The sequence below is a fragment of the Aulostomus chinensis genome, chromosome 6 (assembly GCF_037954235.1).
Source record: "Aulostomus chinensis isolate RoL2024-O1b breed Wild chromosome 6, RoL_Achi_v1.0, whole genome shotgun sequence".
NCBI lineage: Eukaryota > Metazoa > Chordata > Actinopteri > Syngnathiformes > Aulostomidae > Aulostomus > Aulostomus chinensis.
This window is the reverse complement of record NC_141325.1, coordinates 21,816,541-21,837,495: the sequence shown is the minus strand read 5'-3', so window position 1 is coordinate 21,837,495 and position 20,955 is coordinate 21,816,541. Positions and strand designations below refer to the sequence as shown.

At 40.4% G+C, this 20,955-nt stretch overlaps 1 protein-coding gene across 2 annotated transcripts in view; it reads right to left on the bottom strand.

The window, feature by feature from the left end:
* The window catches only part of apba1a (amyloid beta (A4) precursor protein-binding, family A, member 1a), a 54,224-nt gene that overhangs the window by 31,281 nt on the left and 1,988 nt on the right, over positions 1-20,955 (bottom strand). For both annotated transcript variants that reach the window (XM_086207019.1, XM_086207020.1), the window contains exon 2: positions 1,484-1,594. The gene's annotated coding sequence lies outside the window, so the exon portion shown is untranslated. The remainder of the gene's footprint in view (positions 1-1,483; positions 1,595-20,955) is intronic.

Here is a 20,955-nt window from a genome sequence, read left to right as displayed (position 1 = left end):
AGAAAGCCAACAGGGTAGCAGTCCCCAAGTCCCCAAAAAATTAAGCACACAATGACTACTCATTGCACATTAGAAACTTTGGTCAATACAAACACCTGGAGACTGGCTCAAACATTACAAATATCACATGAATACTATAAAAAATGTAGACTTCATAGTGTTCGGTTTCGTTTTTGGTGACCATTGGACATAGATCAATAAGACATATACTGTTGGTATCTGTGCTGTCTCAGCTTTAATCTATAATGTCATTTCTTGAGTACTAAGATTTAGTATCATCTTAAGTAGCACCGGTGCAAGAATACAATTTTGTTGTGTGTGTGGTTTTTTGTTGTTGTTGTTGATGGGTTTATTAGGGCCTGAGCCCGGAGGTACTCCGGGGCGAAGACCCTATTATGTTTTTTAATTTCTTGTTTTAGATGAATTTGGTTTTCACAAGCTGTTATCAGCATTTCTCCCCGTTATGAAAACATAACATCTCCTATTCTCTTTATGTTAGGCTGCACAAAGCCAGTTTGTAGTATGTGATGTTTAACTTGTCACCAGTGTCCTTGAAACTGGTTAGACATGACAGTGGTACAAATATATTGTCCTGGAGGAGAATGTGTATCATGTATCATTCTTCCACAAGGGTTAAAATATTTCACTCTTATTTCATGTGTTTTTTATTTACAGTATATCTTTGAGCCTCCCCTGACCCTGAAGCGAAGGAATAAATAATCAAAGATAAATGATCCTGTCCAGTATGAGAACACTCAATTGAAAACAGCTGCGCTTTTAGGACTCTCAGAGGTTTCTGAGTCTCTAATTCATCACTGGGACACATTTCTTTTTCTGGGCTGACTCATTTATAAGCTATTCAATTTTTCTCTTGGATGTTGCAGTTATCAAGAGCCGATTATTTCAGACTAACCAAACCAGCGCAGTGAAAGAGAAAATCTACCGTGTTAAGATTTTAAATTAGGATGAAAATGAGACTCGAGTAAGGATGTCTCTCAATAGCTGAATTTAACAAGTTGGAGAAAACGATCCAAATTTCACATTCATTTTATGTCTAGGAGGAAAAGGCCAGCCAAAGACAATATATTTTTTTAATTTTCCTGCTCTCTCAAATGTAGGTCATTCTCCCCCTCTTCCTTTATGGAAACAAGTAAAGAAATCTTACTTTTACCAGTGTATTTCTGATTTAGACCCTCAGCCACAGTTAACGCGCACACGAGCTCTGATCTCCTCTTCATCACTTGTTTATATTTTCCACCTGCGATATGCCAAAGTTCTGGTAAAAGGCTGGTATTGGATCCATAACATGCCTTCTCATTTCTGTTAGTTCTTTGTATCCCACAAAAACAAGAGTTTATATTCATCTCAAGAATTGTTTCCCCAGCATGATTTTTGTGCCATTAATCTGTTACAGAAACGTAATACCAGTATACCAACAAAAGTATTTTTTATTAATCACATGAGGTTAAACATATTAACTCACCCGCTTGGTTCAGGTGTGTGTTGGCTCTAGTCTTATTTCCTGTAACAGCTGGTGTGTGGAGGCTACTTCCAGTACATTCAGGTGAGAGGTTCAAATCAGCATGGGTCCAACCTGAAAGAGGAAGAGGAGAAAACAGTGTCTAATTACAACCTCTGTATGGAGATGAGTGGAAAGAACCTGTCTACACTCTAATCTTGCATCATAGCAAGGTAGAGACACATGAATATTCTGTCTTTGTTTGAAGTCGATTCTCTTTGTTCTGTGACCAACAAACGTTACACTCCACACACCACATTCATACACCGCACACACACTTTCACATTCAGTACAACTTAGTTGGTCAAAGGGATGGTGGCGATTCAGCTGTAACCCAGATTTCCCTAGGCTCAGTTAAAACCTGTCGATGTCCTTCACCTCTCACTTTACAGACATTTTCAACTGCATTGTTAATTGTTTGTCAACACATTCTGACATGATAAACTAGCTGTGACAACACCAGAACAAACAATATAGGAAATCTATCGCCTTTATGTTTGAGATGATTAGATTACTGTTCCAAACTTACAATGACCTTTTGCTCTTACACATGTAACCTCAGTTGCATGTTTGCAAATCTGTTAAGAAAGTCCAAAGCTTTTCCTGCAATCAACAACAACAATCTTTTAATAATAAACCTGAATTAATCTAATAATCAATGTAAAAAATTGAAGCACAATCCAAATGAAGATGTCAAATTGTAAATCACTCTGATAAAAATCCGTGTATCATTTGTTCAGTCGTTTTTCAAAATAAAACAGACAAAAAAAATTTAATAACTTGTTTTCTCAATATTCTTTCCCAAAATCAAAAAAACAAAAATGGCTTTTTTTTTCCGATTTCTGATTTTGTGCACAAAACAAAAATGGAAAAAATGGATAAAAGGCATTTCATCCCATTTGGATATTTTCATTTGCCCGCAAGTTGCGTGAACCGGAAGGGGACCAGACATTCACCGCACTGGCAGGATGAAGGTGCGAAGGAGAGGAATTGCCTATAAGGGAAAAAATGGAGGGACTGGAGGACAATACAGAAATTTGAGGAAGGAAAAACGCATGGCGAGATTTCCTGGGTGATTCACTATTCGTGAAGAAGAGGAATAGCGAAGCAAAGATCTATAGATCTGACCCAAGTATCAGCTATGCTAACTCAGTATCAGCAATAAAGAAAGTACATCAGTTGGCCCTTACCAATCCACACCGGCGGTGGAGACTGAAATAAGGCTTGACGGAAATTTAGAGATGGATGGCTCTACAGCTCTAATCTTAAGTCATGCCTAACTAATGTGTTATGAGATTTGAAAAGTTCACATGGGATCTTTTATTATTCAGATGCGACCTTTAGACAGTGATGGAAAGAACAAGTGCTGACACAAGCAGTAAACTTACAGTTTGCTCACAGCCTCAGTGGTCTCATTTACACTAATTGTACTGACAGTGACACCTCACTAATTCAGGGAAAAATAATGTCAGATGGAAGACATCTTTTACAAACTCTCACTTTCCAAATCATTAGACACTATCTAATGTACATCCACATGTACAGTATATTTATGTAATGCATGTATGATACAGTACGATCAGCCCCAGATATTGGAATGGACCTGCCTTTTGAATTTGATCCAGTTTGCTTTCATACTGTCATTTTGTCAAGCTCACCAAACATTGCAAACAAATGTCATGTGGTCAGAACAGAGAGACTCCCAGGATTCCTTAGGATGTCTAGAATCACATTGCGTGTGCAACACTTATTTTGTTGCCCACGCAACTTCCCAAAACTCCAGCAATTGTATCTCTAGATTTCATTTCTACTGTTGTCCAGATAAAAATGACTTGGGGTTTCAAAACTGTCTACTTACAACCTTTCTACAGGGTTAGGCAAGACAAGGCAAGGCAAGGCAATTTTATTTGTAGAGCCCGTTTTCACAAACAGTTTGTCTCAAAGGGCTTTACATGGCATCCTCTGCCCTTAGACCCTCACATCGACTGAGGAAGACCCTCACATCGACTAACTAAATTGTTTATAGTATTCATGTGATATTTATAATGTTTGAGCCAGTCTCCAGGTGTTTGTATTGACCAAAGTTTCTAATGTGCAATGAGTAGTCATTGTGTGCTTAATTTTTTGGGGACTTGGGGACTGCTACTCTGTTGGCTTTCTTTAGATGTGCAGATCATCCAATTTGACCAATGCATTCGTGAGCTATAATTCAGTCTTTTGTTGATAATGATCTTGAAATGAAAAAAAGGTCAAAAAAATTATTCTATTTATTGGATTAACTAATAGAGAGACAGGTGTGTGAGGTTAGAGCACGAGATGAATGCTTTAAGATTCACCTCCTGTATATGGTCTTTTTTCTTTAACACCTCAAATAAACAGCACCAGGGTTCACTTGGAAGCGAAAGAAGATCCCCATTTTAGTACCAACCAGAGTTCACTTGTTTGGTGTGAACCAGAGTCCAGATGACCTTTCACACCAGCTCAGAGCTCCAGGACAATCAGGTGAACTGCACCAGGATTTGCTAAAAGTGGACCAAAGAGTTCAGATGTCAAAGTGCGGTAAATGTAGCTGCCATGACGTCATACTGAAAGTGGATATAAGGGCATTTTCAAATCTATTGTTTGTTTGCTCTGGTCCAAATCATTTGGTGAGTAGGCAGACTCAGTTCCTTTCCCTCTTAGATCAGTATGGTTTCCCACAGGCAAAATGTCAAGCAACTAAATGTATGAACAAAAGCCCGTTCATTGATCAGAATCACGCGGTTTTGCCGGCAATTGTTGTCTTCTGGGATATCTTGCTTTATTCAAAATGAACTGGCAATTCTTGGTAACTCCTTGGTTCATGTTCCACAGCTAACAGCTAGTTGACACATACCCCCAAATAAACCAAATCAAGAGAGTAAATGGACCAGAGTTAGAATCACATGTGTTAAATGAGATAGGAGTAACAATGCTTGTTCTTGTTTGTGAGTCATGCACTGAATAGCATCACACTGAAATACACATGGATCGCATTTTACCACAATATACATCCATCTGTTTTCTACCACTTATCCTGTTATGGGTTGGGGGGGGGGGGGGACTGGAGCCCCAGTTGCCTTCAGGCGAGAGGCGGGGTACACCCTGGACGGGTCGCCAGTTCATCGCATGTAGACAGACAACCTTTCGCTCTCACAGCCACACCTCTGGTCAATTTAGAGTATGCGATTAACCTAGCCCACTCTTGCACGTCCTTAGACTGTGGGAGGAAGCCAGAGTACCCAGAGAGAACCCACACAGGGACAGGGAGAACATGCAAACTCCACACAGAAAGATCCTGTGCCCAAGCCGGGTCTGGAAACCCAGAACCTTCTTGCTGTGAGGCGACAGTGCTAACCACTGCACCACCGTGCCACCTCAGAGAGAAAAGAACCCTTTTCAAAGAGTACTAAATTCTAAACTCTCTGTTCCAAAGAGACAGTGTCCTCTAGGAACAACTCACTGGTCCATGTTGCAAAAGAACACACAGAAACAACAATTCCTATTGCGACAGGCAACCCCTCCCTCAGGTTTGTTCTCATGCCTTGTTGTATCCTCTAGTCAGTTCTCATGGTTGGAGCTCATCCCTGACAAATCCAGTTATTTAGCCTGCTCAATAGTCAGGAAGTTTGGAAGAAGATCTGCCTTTGAAAAGCTTGAGCAAATCACTCCAGTGCCTGTTTGCCTCCGATCCAGAGATTTTGCCTGCAAGTTCAAAAACAAGTTGGTGAGTGGAAAATCAGGGCTAAAATCATGTAGTGTGATCTCAGCATAAAGAAAACAAAGCAGACTACAAAGAGAGATGATCCTAGTGAAGCATATCATTTTTCATCATAATTATACTTGTTGTTGTAGCTCGATACTCTATAATCAATCAAAAAGTGGTTTGAAGTTACAACTCATTACAGTTTGCTGTCTTGTTTGAGGCTTGTTTGTTTGCTGACGTTTGAGGCTTGTTATTTTCACTTGCTCATTTGTCAGTGTCCCTAGTCCAGTCATACTGTATGTACAGGCAAATTAAAGAGGAAACAAACATAAAGTCTCTCAGTAAGGTGTTGAGCCACAACATTTTCAAAGTGCTTTGATAGTTTCTACAAGGCCAACACCACTTTCTAAACACACACTTCTGAAAGGTATTCCGTCCGTTGGTGTTTTGGTGGTGCAGAACTCCTGCCAACATGAAGTCCAACTGGGTTGAGATCCGGTTACTGGGAAAGCCATTGCATATGTTTTGCATCAGTTCCATAATCAACGAAGCTTTCAATGATACCCTGGGTCCTACTGATTGGCCATCTTCATCATCCCGGCCAGATCAACTTTATAAAGATGAAAATATCTCATCATGGGATAAAGGGGAACCCTTTATATTAATTTGCAGTGACTAGTAGTGCTAAGTGGATAAGTGGACCCATACCTTGCAAACAATATACCTCACACAGTGGAACAGCTCACTTGCCTCCGGGGAAAAGGGTGAAGGATGCCTATCAGACTCAAATAGCAGCAGACCAGTACTGATGGTTTTCAGACCCCCAAATTCTCAGATGAGAATTCATCTTTATCTATTGTGTGTCTTTTTTCCCCCTTATAGGTCACACTAGTACACAACCACACTGCCATCAAATGAGTGATGTTAATGACCCCATTTACTGATTTCCCATAGATCTAAAGCCTAGACAGTGAATTCTTGTCTCTTAGATATGCTCAGCTTTTTATTCAAGCCATAGATCATAATTGATGGAAACTGTGAAGCATCTGCATTCAGTATGTCTCTGCCTTCATTCAAATTTTTACATACTTTTCATCAGTCTATGTGAGTGGATCAGGAGGCAAATTCTTCCACACAACACAGTGAGTTCAGTCAACTGACTGGAGCAAACTTGATCAATAATTCAAATGCCAGGTGGGTGAAAAAGGTTGCAAGCACCAGAAATGAAAAGAAACCATGACCTGCCACCTGCAGCCCACTGGATGTTTTATAAGCCATTTGAGGGTTTACACAGTCTCAAACTGAGAGTGTTAGGAGTAGAGTTTAAATCAAAGAAATAATAAATTACGCATATGCACAGACCTAAGCATTTATTATTAAAAAGTAACATTAGCTGCAGCAGTGATAAACAATCCAAGTCCACCACCATCATATGAAGAGGATGAACAGAGGACTAAAGCCTGGTTGACACTTCTATATCACAAGGCTATGGGCTACAGAGCAGCCCGACAAGCAACTCCCTGAAATGTGACCCCATCTCACATAATTTAAAGCCTTTCTGCCAACTCATTGGTAAAATTGCTGCACAATACAGCCAGACCTCTTCACAAGTAAAAGCTTAAGAGGATGAAGGATCAGGATCAGGTCTGATCAGTTGTCAGAACACACACATTCTTTCCCTTAAACATATTCATCACTATTTCCCAATGGTAATACCAAACTTACCTCGTTCCTGATATGTCCAGGATGTATGGACTCATCTCCACAGCCACAATTTTAAAGTTAAGTTTCACTGTCATTTTTTGATCTGTCACTTGCAAACAATATGTGCAAGTATGAGATTTGGATTAATATACTGGTTTGAATTCAATATCTCAAGTGTTAACAGATCATTTATCTCTTCAACCTAAGTTGACATTTAAAGTACTGAACACCAAAAACTCGGTGTGTGTGTGTGTGTGTGTGTGTGTGTGTGTGTGTGTGTGTGTGTGTGCACGACCATGTGCATGTGTGTACGTGTATTTATTTCCACCTGACCTATTTTCCAAGTGGGATCATTGTAGCATTGTGGGGCCCAACATATATTTTGGGTCAAGCAGCATCAGCCTAAAACAGCTTTCCCAAAAAGCAGGATTTTTACAAAAAAATTTTCAAATCTTGTCTCTGCATTACATCTACAGTTAATATGAACCACATATTAATGTGTACAAGTGCATAATGCAGCAGGTTACACGACGTAGCTCTAGTCACAAAACTAGGTGGTTTATGTTTTCACATCTCATGATGGAATTTGTTGCCCTAACAATGACACAGCACCATCATGTGGTAATTGGTATTTAACTGAAGAGCAAGTGTTCCTGTGTTGTAATCAGTAATTGCATTGTATGAGAGCTGCCAGATCTTATAATTGCCCCCCCCCCCCCCCCCCCCCCCCCAGTTGGAGTACAGGTGGTGACAGGCTTGCTAGTTGTCATGGAAACCGTTGGTTAATTGCTCTCTATGGGAAAGCAGATGAGGAGCTGAGGTCTCTGGGGTGCAGTGTTTCTCCAACCACTCTTTCCCTGAAATTATTTTCCAGGACATTTTCAGCACTTCTCTGTCCCCTTCATACTTTGGAAGGGTTCTTTTCTACAGTTGTAACTTGCATTTTCCCAGATTGTTTCCATGTTTATTACTCATACGTTTGATGTGCAGTCTATGGCTATAATTTAGAGCAGAGAGGAGGCACACTCACGGACCACTACGACCGACACTTTTCAAGTTCGATTCGCTAGTTTTGTCTCTAGGCACTAAATACTTAACGGCGTCTAAAAAGTCGCTAAACTGAAAACACTGGGTTGCTTAACCGAGCTAAGCGGAAATGCAAATTTGATTGGCTGGTAGCGTCACGTGGGGCGCTGCGCTGGCTAGACGCAGAGAAGCGCTGAGCCCAGAAACAGGTGACCACAGACATGCATGCGCACAACTTTTAACCCATTTGCATTCGCTCACAAGGCAGGGGGAGGATAAATAATTTTCCGGGAAATATTAAACGTTTCCAGGACATTTGTCCTTTTTCTTCATATTCCATATGTTTTCCATGACTGGAAAATTGGTCAATCATTTTCCAGGTTTTCCAGGATGCATGGGAACCCTGCTTTGACAATTACTGTAAAGGTGTTAATGGACAAACTCCATCCTCAAGGTTCAACATTGAGTTTCTGAAATATTTTTAAACAAACTAACAAGACACACGTTGTTCCCACAACAGAAAACCATTTCTCAAACATGCCACTTAAACGGAAATATGCAGATGTGCAGTTTCACCTGGCTCTTATGGGCTCATGTCACAAGCTGGAAAAGAGGGGATAATGACCAGAACGGGATGCAACTAACAGCTGGAACTGGATATTTCGCTATGCATTGAATCTTAATGCACAGCTAGGCTAACTGCTTCCACACTCCAGCTCTGTTCTTAATAAATTGAGAGAGGCTTGGTATTAAATTTAACATGTCTCTTGACAATAAGAGACAAAATGTATATCCACAAATGTGATGTTGTAAGAACTATTCTTGAGAGAATATAAAAACATTAAAATCATCTTTTCTTCAGTGCAGACTTTTATATTCATAATTACAGAAAATAGTCTTACACTTTCCTTGAAATTGCACTAAGGTCCTGGATCTTATCTTACTTAAACAACTCTAAAATAACTAAAAAAAAGTTCTCTCCTAAGGAAAAGAGTTTCTAAATATACAGTTGTGTCTGACACCTATTTTACTTATCAAACAAAACCAGCTGAATACAGCAGTCAATGAAAGATGGTAGAGGCTGCAGGCTAGTTCTTGGCTAAGAGATAAGATAAGATAAACCTTTATTCATCCCTCAGTGGGGAGATTGGCACTGTTGCAGCAGCAGCTCTGAGCTCTGCCTACTAGCCTTAGCCATTTTTCTCTAGTTAGCATCCTCAACTTGGCAGACCCATTGGGGTGACAGAGTTTTAAGTGTATAAGGTTTAAGATTTGTTGCTCATTGTGCCCCCCCCCCCCCCATTTATATTTTCCCTACATGTTTTACAAATTGCGGGCCTCAAACGGACACCCCGTGAAAGGATCTTTCTGTAAGGATATTACAAAATTTTCTCTCATTCCCGCTATTTCAGCTGAAGCTGCCGTTGCCTCTTCTCTCCCTGAGCCGACTACGTCCACGATTGACAGGTGCTGTGACTCGTGAGATCAAATTCAATTGGATGAAGATTAATATTAAAATGGTGATTCGCCAGGGACGCAGCTCTCTGCGTCCGGATGAGAATCTTAAGTGACCAATTAGAGACCAGCATGAAGTTTGTTACAAGCCAAAAGTTGAAGAGCAGACATAAACACTTATTTGACTGGCATTGATTGCCCTTGAAACATATGTATTCAAACAAAAATACATATCAAATAAAACCAATACTTAATGAAGGTTGAAAAAATCCTCAGCCAGACACACAGTATAAGTAAACAGCTTTAATGCCATAATTATTTTTGTATCATTAAACTTTCTTGTGTTTATTTTTTCCTGTTTTTTTTGTTTTTGTTTTGTTTTTATTAGCGTAGCACCCTAGTGCCCCCTATTGACAAACTGCAGCTGCTGGACAGAACAGAACTAAACATAAGTATCATAAACAACTATAACAACATATAAAAACAGGAATGAATATGCACTAAAAGAATCAAAGCCTACTTAAATACACACCACTGTTAAAAGACTGTTGGATAATTATGGATATTCTCTTACGTTCCACTCTGTTCTCCTTGTCTCCTCTTACATTTCCTTCATCTCTTCAGCTCTCTGTATCCCCACATCTGGCTCCCCTCTGACTTTCAGGTTCAGCTGGTCTGTAATGTCACAGTGAATCAACTTGGATTCACAGATACTTCTTAATATACACATATGAAATCACAAATCCCTGCTTCAACAAGTTTCCTGTATTATGGGTAATCATTTTGGGAAGAATAGAAAGAATGGACACAAACACACAGTCTCTTTGCAGACAACAACCTCTCACAGACCAGGATGTCTTACTGACAAAGACCTCAAACAGGCTCTGAGTCACCACCTGACCTTACCATTTGACCAGAATTCAACTCTTATGACAAACAAACACCAGCTCTATCATGTATGAGGGGCCACATTGCTGTCATAATAGAGCACATCCATCACTAACTGTAGTTGCCACTAAGACCAGGGAGAGGTGCACATCTCATTGATTGGAACACTAATTTTTCTCAGCTGTTATTTTTTTCTCACTCAATGGAATGGAAAGCCAAACATACGTATATGGCAGAAATGAAATGTTTACAGAACAGGCACAATGGGCTCACAATGATTCAATGAATTTGACCTACTGAGCTCAAAGATGTATTTAACAATAATCCTGAATGTATACACAGTATGCTGAGAGTCCTGATTACACTCAAGCATAGTGTGTGTGGAGCCCGAACTATTGTAGTTCCTGTAGGTCAAATCATATTTGTGGAATATTGAGCATACTACTAAATAACAAAGTCCCGGATTATATTGAGTGATGTTTAGGATTTTTTAAACAAATAGTTTGTATCATTATTCATTTATAGTTAATCTTTAGTCTCTGGTAACTTCAAGCAACAAGTATGAGGCTAGCATTTTCTGAATTCTGTCTTCATGAAAAAGTCATGCAGGGGCGAAAAATGTCATGAATTCAACATATTTGATGCTGATAATAAAATGATGATCTGGGGTGTGTACTATAAAGCAGGATCAACCTGGGACCTCCTGTACTATGAAGGTGGTTTACTTACTTTACTGAGTAGAGTATATAACCACAGTAACATGCATTGCTACTCACCTAATCTGCACCAAAGCAGGGTAGGAGTTGACATTACAGATCAAAACATAAACAACATCTTCCTACTTACCAATCAGGATGCATTGACTATTCTGTCACCATTCATCCCATTTATAGTTTGATGCCCATTTGTGGGAGGGTCTCCCTGGAGTTTGACAGATGAAACCCCTGCAGACTTCCTGATGAGCAGCTCTATGAATGATACTGATCCTCTAGTGAGGAAAGTATTTTATTTTACATATGCCAGTTTGTGGAAGCATACATGGCCAATGAGCCAAATCACTGTCAGACTCTCACTGTCCCACAATGATGTATTAAGACACTGGCACACTGATGCATTAAGACCTTTGATTAAGACCCAGCTGCAGTTGATTGATTTATACACCATGATCCATGCTACTTATTCATTGAATGTCAATCAAAGGGGATTATCATTAGATCTACTCGTTCCATAATGAAAAGATCATAAATTGACTCAGAATTGAATAAAGTTCACTCAGTTGGCTATTTGTTGCCAACACTCCTGCCTGGCTTTGGCTTCAGTAACTGTGTATTATGGATGTATATTCATCATATTAGTGAAGGGTAATGGATGAAATATACATCTCTTGACCACTCCATGTTGACACTTGGTAATCTCATGCAAACATGTACACAAACGTGTGGAAAAGCTGGGTTAATTTAACATGGTGCAGGTCCATGGCTGAGAGTAGCACCAACACATAGTTTAAACATTTAATATAAAATCACAAATATATCAAATATTTGCACACAGACAGCCCAGACTCAATGAATTTCACCTTGGTTGTGAACTCATTCATAGTCACTCTGTTTTGAATATCAGCTGAAGATCAGTCTTGTTCCCTGCAGCAGGTACAGAAAATCTCTCTCAAGCTCTCATTCCCAGTTTATTTTGTAGTTTGTACAATGACAATAAAAAGAATTTCTTCATCTTCTGAAACACCATGTAATGTGCTTAATGAATGAAAGAAGCAGGGTATTTATACAGAGAAATGATTAGCAATGTCAGTTGTTTGTAACAAAAGGGTTATAGAGGTGGGAGTGGTTCCACCTAGCTAATTTAGCGAATATTTTAAACAGTCCTTCTTTAACCATTCTACGGTAGAAGTGTTAATTGCATGGATGAACCATGCCATAAACTCACAGACTTTGTTTATTTAAACAGGGAGGTATGGAGTGTAAGAAAAACTAGTCCATGCCTTTGTCACTTTCATTGCTGGATTACTGCAATTCCCTCTTATCAGGCAGCACCAATAAGTCCCTAAAAACTCTCCAGCTGGTCCAAAATGCTGCTGCCTGCATGTTGATAAGAACTAGTAGAAGAGACCATGTCTCTCCTGTACTGGCTTCTCTGCATTGGCTCCCTGTCAAATTCAGAATAGAATTCAAAATTCTCCTTCTCACATACAAAGTCCTCAACAATCAGGCTCCTTCATACCTGACAGAGCTCATAGTCCCCTATTATCTAGCTAGAACGCTTCACTCCCAGGATGCAGGGTCACTTGTGGTCTCTAGAGTTTCTAAAAGTAGAGTGGGAGCCAGAGCCTTCGGCTATCAAGCTCTCCTCCTGTGGAATCGTATCCCAGTTTCGGTCCGGGATGCAGACACCCTCTCTACCTTGAATAGCAGACTTAAGACCTTCCTTTTTGATCAGGCTTATTGTTAGGGCTGCTTAGGCTGGCCCTTAGATATGCTGCTATAGGCTTAGGCTGCTGGGGGATCTCCTATGGTGCACTGGGCTTCTCTCTCCTCCTCTCTTTCCTCTCTGTCCTTCTATATGTGTTATATACAAATCCTACTCATATGTGTTACTAACTCGTCTTCTTTTCCGAAGCCTTTGGGCTCCCCGCATCCCAGGTCACGGGTGCTGCTGGAGGAGGCTGCAGACCTGAAGAGGCTCAAGCTGCAAACCGTAGCCCCGACTTCTCACGTCTGTCTCTTCCCTTTCTCTCTCTTTTTATCTCTGTCCCTCTCTTTCCTTCTGTATATCTGTCTTCATCCATTATCTGTCTTTGTCTCTGCCCCGCTCTCCTGCTCTCTTTCCCCCCAACCAGTCAAAGCAGAAGGCCGTTCCCATTGAGCCTGGATCTGCTCAACGTTCCTGCCTGTTAAAAGGAAGGTTTTCATCCCCACTGTTGCAGGATGTGCTTGCTCATGGAGAATTGTTGGGTGTAAATTCATTGAAGGAGTGTGGTGCTAGACCTGCTCTACCTGTAAAGTGTCATGAGATAACTTTTGTTGTGATTTGGCGCTATATAAATAAAATTGACTTGACTTGACTTGACAATGTGGATCAATGAAGTACAGCTGTTTACTGAGTTAGGCCTCATGGAATCAACAGTCTGAATCCATACAATCTCTCTCGGGAGAGAAAGCCAACATCAGCCTGATAGTTAGAACCCAGGCAAAGACTGAATTACAGAGAGAACATAAGGGGCTGTGGTCCCCGTGGACCATCAGACACCTGAGGAATATGACCTCAGGATGGGGGTCAGAACTTGGTCCAAGACAGAATGAGGTAGGACATGGGGGACATGGCCCTCACGGAGCAGGAGACAACTGAGGAAGACAACCTCAGCATAGGGTCAGAACCTGGGCGGAGACTGAATGAGACAGGACATGTCTCCTCATACATTCTGATTTGTATTTATGACACTCAAATGCCATTTTGACTGGTGGAAATAACTTTTCTGAATTAAATTAAATTCTTACTCATTATACAAGCAACTATGGATTTGAAATGTTATCACCGATATGAATATAGTTTTCATGAGTTACAATTTTATTTCAAATATGTTAAATGAATGCTAACCAGACTCAAAACCAGATATCAGAAGTCAGTAGAGAAGTTGACCAATTTTACAGATATCTACAGAGAACAATTCCACTAATCAGCGTCACTAGGCTGGATTATTGTTTGACCAGTGAGAATAAAACTTTTATTAAATAGTACCGGTCAAAAAGCAACTTTTGAGAGCTTCAATTACTTTGCTAAGCACAACCTCTGGGCCGAAAAGTGACGCCAACGCATCAAGTGCCAAGACCTGCAGTTCTACAGGTGGCCACTTGAGGTGGGCTGTAAAAGTAAATTGATCTTTCGACCTGCATATTAAAAAGCAGCTTTACAAGTTGACAGCCTCCACCAAAATCCGTTTGGTCTCTACAGTTGATGGTCTCTTTCAGTAGCCTTACAAAAACAGACATCTTGCATAATTCATCTAGTTAAATGATATTTAGGAATAATTGAGGGTGGGGCCTGTTGATTGGCATTTCAAAACCCATACTGCACTGTTCTCTTTCACATAATCAGAAGATTGCTTTGCATTAATATTGTAATTTTCTGATAAAGATGTACTAATATTTTTGTACCCAGAGATGTATTTCGCCTGCTACAGTACCTAGGGTAAACAAATTTATTTAAACGCTCACCACTCTTGGAGACACATTATTATAACCCAACTTTAACACACAAACCAACCTCACAAAATATGAATGACAAGGTTTCTTCTTACAATTGCATTTAAAACATCTCTAGCTTAACCATGTTATGTGTTTTGCTGTTTCAGTGCTATTTAAAGACTAATATTACTGAACCACGACAGAAAACAGTCCTACTAAAGCATTCTATGGCACCAGGTGGTTTGCAATACGTGCACGCTCTATGGTCAGGGTGAGTTCACCCTGATTTTGGAATTTATACGGTACATAGTCAGAGCGCAAACCACAGCACATCGTGCAAAGAGTCAGTCATTAAACATCTAATTACTCAGAGGGCTGTTTTGGTTGTGACATTAGCCAAACTAACCAGCGTGCTCTGTGTCATTCCTTTTAAAGCCCAGGTTGTGCCAGGTCTTAGCGTGTTGTGATTTCAGAGACAGATGCATTCCAACTTGGGGGAAGTTAATGTCGCTCATCTGGAAAGGGACCTCCTGGTGTGCCAGGTGATGGTGTGTGCATTTCTTATGCTTAAATAATGGAGCAGCAGGCATTCACTGAAGCCAGCGGAAGTGAAGCAGGCCTGGGAGGAGGTGGCTGCCAATTTTTCCACATTGTCAGGTACCAATAGAACCACATTGTAAAGCTGCCCATCTGCTCATCTCACTGAGGCACCCTCTAAAAAACATTTCACACTTAACACCATTAACTTCAGACCAGCCCCTTCTTGTTCTATGGCACAACTGTTTTCTTGCATCCTTTAATAGCAATTAGGGCTGAAACGATTAGTCAACGTTGTCGCCAAAAAACGATAATAGAAATAGTCGACCCGACTATTGTCGCCAGACGCGTTTTTCCAACAGAGTGAGGCATCTCACTTCATTATAATCTCTGCCGAGAGTCGCTCATGCACAATAGCGTCTCTGTCTCTGAGCGGTAACATACATTTGCAAAGCAGACCTTGCGTATCATGGCAGTACCTCGGTGATGCACGAACATTTAAAGAGAAAGCACATCGGGCAGTTGAACGAAACAGAGTCTGACTCGCCTCGTGAGATTCAAGTAACATTCAAGCCAAGATGGTTTTTATGACATACATTGTACATTTTATAAGCGTATTTTCGCTATAAAAGAGAGCTTGAGCGTTATGCCAGACTGTGCCTGACAAACGTATTTTAAATTAAATGCATGCAGTCCGAACACTGTGCCTCATTGGTTTTAGATAGGACATTTTTATTTAATTTTTGTACGAATCTGCAGTATGTTCAATAAAAGATGTATTTTTCATTGTACCCATCTTTCTTGTGTTTATTATCATTTGCCACATAATTAAAACAACTTCATGCTAAATTTGAGAAAAAATGAATAATTATCCGATTAGTCGACTAATCGGATCAATAGTCGGTGACTAGCCAACTATTAAAATAGTCGTTAGTTGCAGCCCTAATAGCAATACGCCATTGTTGCACCAGACCATGCCTTATTAACATACTTTAACACCTGCGTAGGCAGAGCATAAGTTAATTTGCTAGTTCAAGGGCAAGGGCGCTTAGCTTGAAAATGTCATTGGCGCCAGCTTGAAATTAGCAATGATGTTTGCACTTGGCCAAGCATAACCTAGAGAGAGCCCTTGCCATGTATCACACCCACTGACAGTTATAGTTGTTATAAGATCATCAATTTCACACTCCACCCATGAGTGGTCATTAGATGGATGATCAGTTTATATAAATCTGGACATATTACATTATTTTGTTTGTTTGTTCAGTTATTTTAGTTTTATGTTCAGTTGCTTTCTAAAGATGTACGCTTATGATGTGTTTCAAGCTTTACTTGATTTCAGTTTTTGTACAATATTGGCATGATTCAACACTGCAGTCACAGGCTGCTGTGTTTATTCTCAACAGGGCTACAGACTACATTTCTTTGTGAAGGCTGATTGACCACAAACTATATGTAGGTCGTGCCAGGGACAGAACACACAATGGGGCATTTTAACACTCCCTGGTTGTAACAATAACGAGATACAGAATGGTGATGTTATTGGTGCTGCTGTACATGTTTTCACATTATTGGGTGGGATGGGGGCTTTGTCTTGATCCAGACTATTAGTATAATGACAAACTCTAACAATCCACTATCAGTCTATTCATATCATTTTTTTAACAATTTATTGTTAAATTGGATTTGAGAAAAATAACCTACAAATAAAAGTTACACAATTATTACATAACAACAAACTATGTTTACTACACGCATCTGCATTCTCCCCTCCCCCATCACCATCTATTATGTTATCTCTTTCACTCAATGTCCTCCCCCCACTAAGTGCTCAGACAGGTAGAGCATCTATTAGCATGCAACCAGGCAAACAGAGGTCACGTTGCCTGGTCACTACTGTCACTGTGCTAACACAGTTAGACAGAAATCTCAGCACCTAAACACACAGAAGCAAAAGAAAAGGGAAAACCTGGCAAACCTCTGACGTAAAGGCCAAATTGACAACAATTGACTTGGCAAAATGGATGAAAAGAATTCTTAAGATTTTTCAAACTTAGTTTACACAGTATCTGATTTTTGTTTGTCTGCCAAATGCTTAGTTGACACTTCATATCATTTTAAGCCTGGATCACCGAAGAGGATGTTCAAATCTTAACCAATTTAAAAAAAAAAGGCAGAACACAGGCAGAAGATGGCACATACTCTAGGCTAGGGGGCACCAAACCTTTTTTCCTTGGAGGGCCAAAATTTAAACTAAATGGTGGGCTGTGGGCCACCAGATATATCATATAAGATGACCAGTAGCAAAAGGAAAAAAAACTATTGTGGATCATCACTTAAATCTTACAGTCTGTTTCCATCCATCCATCTATCCATTTTTTACCCCTTATCCTGTGGGGGGTTTATGTCAAGATTTGTTGGTGTTCTTGTGTATCCACTGGGGAGCATTGTGAATCGTCTATCCATCCATCTATTGTCTACTGCTTATCCTGTTAAGGATTGTGTGTGTGTGTGGGGGGGGGGCTGGAGCCTATCCCAGCTGCTTCTGGGCGAGAGGTTGAGTACACCCTGGACAGGTCACCAGTCCATCACAGGGCCAACATAGAGACAGACAACCATTCACACTCACAGTCACACCTACAGTCAGTTTAGAGTATCAATCAGCCTCTTCCCCTCTTGATGTCTTTGGACTGTGGGAGGAAGCTGGAGTACCAGAGAGAACCCACGCACGCACAGGGAGAACATGCTAACTCCAGAAAGACCTTTGGCTCGCGCCGGGGCTCAAATCTGGAACCTTCTTGCTGTGAGGTGACAGTGCTAACAACTGCACCACCGTGCCACTCTATAATCTGTTTGTCCATTCAATATGAACTGTTCAACAGAACACAGAAATGTAGTTGTGTCAATACTGATAATGAGAGCAGTGAAAAACCTGGTCATGGCAGTCTTTCATTAATAAACTGTTTGTCAAAGATTGTCTTGGTTCATTTCTTTCTGAAAATTTTATGCATTTCTAATAGTCTCTATTCAGACTTTTTACATATCCAAAAAAAAAAACATTGTATTAAAGTCGATAAAGGTCCAAGGTCCTGGGGAAAATTTACGTAACTTTCACCAATGTAGTAAAAACATTTTGGCAAAAAGAGGTGTGATAAATCCACAAAAATAACACAAAAACATGGCTGCTATACAGTCATTTTAGAAATAAATCTAGTTGTCAGGATGTAAAACTCATCTAAGTTTTATGTATCTTGTACTCATCATAGAACCCAAACACATTCCACTGCCACTAAATATCCTCTCTGTGTGTTTCAGCCCCTGTTCCACTCAATGGTTGATAACCGTAGGCTTTCAGCTGTATTATTTGCTTTTGGCTACCACAAGTACTTGAAGAGGAAGAAATTTACATGCCAAAATGGATTCAGTCCGTCAGTCTGTGTTTGCCCAACCTGAGTACATTCCCACTGAAGAGGTCTGAGGATTGTCCGCTCGTTAATACACGCTGGCAGGAAGCTTCCTGCACAAATACAGATGCTATTTGTCAGGGCCAAAGGGCTCTTTTTTCCCTTGTCTGCAAATACATGTCCACTTATTTTATCTTCTGTCTGTCTGAGAAGGCAGCTGACAGCAGGCTGCCACTGTCCACTGAAAGAGACTCAAAAGGCCTCAGACCAACAGGATGAAAATATAACAAGTATTCAGCGCTGACTGCCACAAGAAATGTAAAGCCCCATACAAAGCACGTATTATCTCTAAACAGAATGACAGTGATTTATCCTTGTGTGCTTTCACCATCCACTATTTCCAGGGTTTATCTGTTTGCAGAGAAACTTTTGATAATTGCTATCTTTGTTTATAATGCTTAATGATAGAAAACAGGACATTTATGTCAAGATTTGTTAGCATTCTTGTGTGTCCACTGAGGAGAATTGTGAATCATCTATCCATTGTCTACCACTTATCCGTTAATGGTTGCAGGGGGGCTGGAGCCTATCCCAGCTGACATTGGGCCAGAGGCAGGGTACACACTGGAAGGGGGGCCATCAGGAGCAATTAGGGGCTTGGTATCTCACTCAAGGATACTTTGACATGGTCCCGAGGGAAGTGGGGATCGAACCAGCAACCGTAGTCGTTTACTAGACGACCACCACACAACCTCCAAGCCATGCCCCCATTTTCTGAACCACAAAATTAAATTGTGTTCCACGAAGAAATCTCCTAATTCATGTCTTTGTCAATTAATTATATGGTATTGAGGAATCACTCTCTGGGTCCAACTGAGTGTCACAAGCCTCATGGTTGCTGATCATCAAATTCAGTATCAACCATTTCTTGACCATATTAACAGATTACTACACTACCAAATTCATGAAGCTGAAAAAAACCAAAACAAAAATTACGACACCACAAACTAAGCATTCTTTAAACTAAAACATTGACAATCCTCTGATACCCCCCCCTTCCAGTGATGGAGCATCAATCCCTTCTGTCTCCTCATGCTCAGCTTGTCCGCATGGAGCTGCAGGACATTTTTATGGGAGAACCGTTTCTTTTCTCTTAATGAATAAATTCTCAAAGACAAAGTTATAGAGTGTCCGTGTAGAGTGTATGAAAACAGGGATTAGTGGTGGATCTTGTTGCAAGACAAAGGAAGCATTGAATAACTTGCCCCTGGCACCAAAATACTAAGAACATTCATCGTAATGATGAGCAGGTCAGGGGTTTTGGGGAGCTACACCATACATATACACATGTACACAATCCATCCCACTTAACATGCAAAAATACACATAAGGGCCCACATCCACAAATTGCCAAACCTATGGTTTAATTAAATTTATCTAAGGTTTATTGATTAAGTATTGTCTGGAGGGCTGACTCTCACTGAGCACTCTCCATGGTGCTGATTGTGCTGCTGAGAACAGATGCTGTCAATATACTCTTTGTTCCCGCCCACAGGTGTGGGAAGAAGCTTAATCAGAAGAACTGCTCCAAATGATGGTTATTTCTTTTTATTTTTGATGAAAAAAAATAAGTAACTCTTCATTAAAGACATGAACTAAGTCTTCTGTTGTCTCTCTCTCTCTCTCTCTCTACCTCAAATACACACACAGACATACACACAAATAAATGAGGCATGCTTCAAGTCTAAAAAAATAATCTTAAGAGCCTTTAGTATAAATCTAGGCCATATATTGTCTTGAGGCACAAACTATGTCTCTTTCGCCATCACATGCACATGTATATTAACACTGCTTATTAACATCCATCCATCCATTTTCTATACTGCTTATCCGTTAAGGGTCACGGGGGGACTGGAGCCTAACTCAGCTGACATTGGGCAAGGGGTGTTGTCCACCCTGGACGGGTCACCAGTCCATCGCAGGGCCATCAGGAGTACTTACGGGCTTAGCGTCTTGCTCAAGGATACTTTGACACGGTCACCAGAGGAAATGAGGCTCGAACCAGCGACCCTTCGGTTGTTAGACAGCCACGCTACCCCAAGCCATCTACCCCTTGAAAAATTCACAGTAAATCATTTAACCCATAGTATTGTCTAGAGAGTCTATCTGACATCACCAATATGCAGCATCACTAATTCAGAGACTATTTAATGTTTAAAGTATGGACAATGGTGGAACCCTTGCAAGTTCTTATTATTCTTGTGCAGTTTTGCTGTTTACAGTGGGAAATGTGTTTCTAAATGCTCAACTGACAGTCTGAGGTTGATCCTGAGGATAAACCTCTTGAGGACCACTGTCCTAGAACTGAGCATTTCTGCAATACAGCATTTTGATTATTTTTTTTAAACGACTATCTCAAAAACGATTAACGGATTTGTAATTTCAATTTATGAATAATGTATATGTACATGTTCAGGGGGCAATTCCCCTACATTTAGAAAC